The sequence below is a fragment of the Propithecus coquereli genome, unplaced genomic scaffold (assembly GCF_000956105.1).
Source record: "Propithecus coquereli isolate 6110/MARCELLA unplaced genomic scaffold, Pcoq_1.0 Scaffold111, whole genome shotgun sequence".
Taxonomy (NCBI): Eukaryota; Metazoa; Chordata; class Mammalia; order Primates; family Indriidae; genus Propithecus; species Propithecus coquereli.
In genome coordinates, this window is record NW_012135081.1 from 4,616,063 (window position 1) to 4,618,965 (window position 2,903).

The window sequence follows — 2,903 nt, forward strand, 5'->3', positions numbered from 1 at the left end:
TGACAGTTCCCCCATGGAAGGGGCCACCTGACTTCCCTGACCAAACCCTGTGCACCACCAGGCAGAGGTTGCAATTAGGGGCAGGCTGGAGGAGAATGCAGGAAAAGATTGGTGATGGCCTAAACCCTGACACCTGTATAGATCTCTGCAGAGCCAGATGGGGAAAAGTTTGAGATGGTCCCCAAACCTCAACCAGCACTGCGAGGAGTCCTAACTAGGCAGCAGAGAGGAATGGATTCCCTGATATCTAAAACAGGGAAGTAAGTGGGGCCTGGAGGAAGGCAAGTTTGGATTTGAGCGCAGAAAACTCTGAAACGAGGAGCAAAGTGATGCCTCAGCCACCCTGGTCCCATCTCAAGCTGGGGGCCTAGGGAGGGAGAACAATAAAGATGGAAGATGCCAGAATGGCAGCCGCTGTCCAGGAGGTGAGTTTCCAGGCTGGGAGAAGAGGCCTGCTGGCCCTCCTCTGAGGTTGGACTGCATGGGGTGGAGAGGTCAAAGTAGAGCAGGTTCCAGAGGGATCCAGGAGCCTGGGAGGTGGCATCCATGTCTGCATGCTCCTTGGCTGCACTGATTTGGAGCCCAGAGACTAGAGGGAAAGAGGAAAGGAGGAGACCAGGAAGGGCCAGGGAGCTGCAGGATCAGCCACTTTTATTTCCTTCTCCACCAATATCACCCTTTGCAGCCCACCAGGAATTTTCTCCCAGTGTGCTCGAGGGTCTTCCTATTCAGACATGCACTCAAGGGTGCCCCCTCATAGCTCCTTTCTGAACCCCCAACCACTTCCTATAAGCGGCCTCTCGATCTCAAGCATCCCTTTCTTTCCTGGATAGCTCAGGCCCTATCTCCTCTGTCCTCCACAAATCTTTTCCATCCTCAAGCCCAGACCCTGGGCAGGAAAGGGCCTCCAAACTCTTTGCTTGCCACACAAGGCCCCCAGTCTGGGCCAGAATCCAGACCCCATGGTGATGAGGCTCTTTGTTCTCCTACAGGCTTAACCCACCCCCTCCTTTTTTAAAACTGGAATTTCTCCCATTAAAAAAAGGGGGGGCAGGAACTTCAGGGATTCAAGCCTTTTTTTTTCTCCCCCTGGGAATATGGAGGAAATAGAGAAGAGGGAGGTAGGGAGGGAAATCATCTGATGCCTAATTTTCAGAGGAGAAATTTGGGCATTAAATGAGGGACACAGCAACCCCATTTCTTTCATCCTTTTTCCTAGTCCAGTATTCAAGCTATACCCAGCCCTTGAGTGTGTGCATCAGGTTTGCACCTTCTGGGCGGCCACTTTGTGTTTAATACAAGTGGGCCAGGATCTACATCCCTCAACTTCAGAAAGACAGACATTTGCTTCTTCATTTTCCTATATGTTCCTGGGGAATGTCTTTGAGTAGGATAAGCATGTAAATTAAAAGTGTATACAGACAGCTTTATTTGCATATAGAGGATTTAGGCAGAGAGCTGGATATCTTTATGAACACATTTGGGCTGTTTCCACGGGTCATGTGCTGAAATAGTGCACGCAGCCTGCACACGTCCCCAAACCCACAGGCACGCGTGCGCACACACGCGCGCACACACACACTTCCAGTGAAAAGGCACATTAAATATCTACTTTATATGTTGGAGTATTTGAAAGAAAAAATTTCAGAGTTGAACTTAGCTGGGAGCTCGGTTCACGAGAGGAAGCTGAGGGCAGAGTGGCTCCTGCCGCTCGGCGGTTGCAGATGTCCCTTTGAAAAGGCAGCCCAGAGCCGAACCAGGGCTTCCCGACCGGGCCGAGGGGCCATTTTCCATTTTCCTTCGGTATAATTACATGCTCCGTCTTTCCCCCCACACCAGCAGCTCAGCTAGAGACCAAGAAGCCACATTCCTTCTCATTTCTCTTGATTTTCTCTAAACTTCATCCGCAGTCAAGCCCCGTCGCCTCATCCCCGAAGCCGGCGGGGCGAGGCGTGGCCGGTGGCGGGGGGTGAGCGCGCCCTGCAGCCGAGGGTTTCAGCGCCCGGCTTTCTAGGGCGGGATCCCTTCGGAGATGTAATTACTACGTTTCCAGTGGTGCATACTCTCCTGGAGTGTTTAATTTGATTTTGTTTGTGTCTCAGCAAGATCCACATATTTTTCGGGGGAGGGGGGAGAAGTGACCCCAGGCTTAAAGTTAATTAACCAACAAGGCTTTACTTTCCACCGCCCGCCCGCAGGCACTTGCATCGGCGCCTGCCTCCCTGATCCCGGCGCGCCCCAGACTTGGAGCCTGCGTTTGCAGGCGCGGAAAGGTCTTGGGGAACCAAGCGAACGAAGAGGAAACAGTTCAGAGCATGTGAACTTCCCCAGCCGATTTTAGCTCCCTTAGCCCCAACTTTCTCTTCCAGCCTTTCCGCTTCCCCAAGTCGCTGGAGGGGCGGGTGGTTGTTACATCTTAGGCTGGTCTTATTGACGAAGGGGACTTTGGTTCCCTCTCTTTCCTCTCGTCTCTAAATTTTGGCCTCTCAGTGCCCCTAATAAATGGAATTGTAAAGTTGCCGGGTTAATTAAATCTATATCTCATTGCAATAGGAATAGTTAATGCCCTTATATAAACCTGGAAAAGAACATACTATTAATTTTATTTATTGCTGGGCCGCCCTGCACCCAGATCCTTTCCGCCGTTCTGCCCCTACTCCCAAAGGCTAGAGGGATGTGTCTTTGGGTCCCAGCCCACGGGAGACTCGTCTGGCGTTGGGCCCGACCTGGGAGGGAGTCCCAGGAACCGGGTAGGGGTTTCAGGCCCTTTGTTTCTCCCGGCGGCCCCACAGAGCCCACTCCGCGGCGCCCCGATTCTCCACCGGGGCGCAGTACTTCGCAGGAGGGGAGGCCAGGCCTCCGCGCCACCTCTAAGACTCGAGGCTGGAAAAAGGCAGACCTCC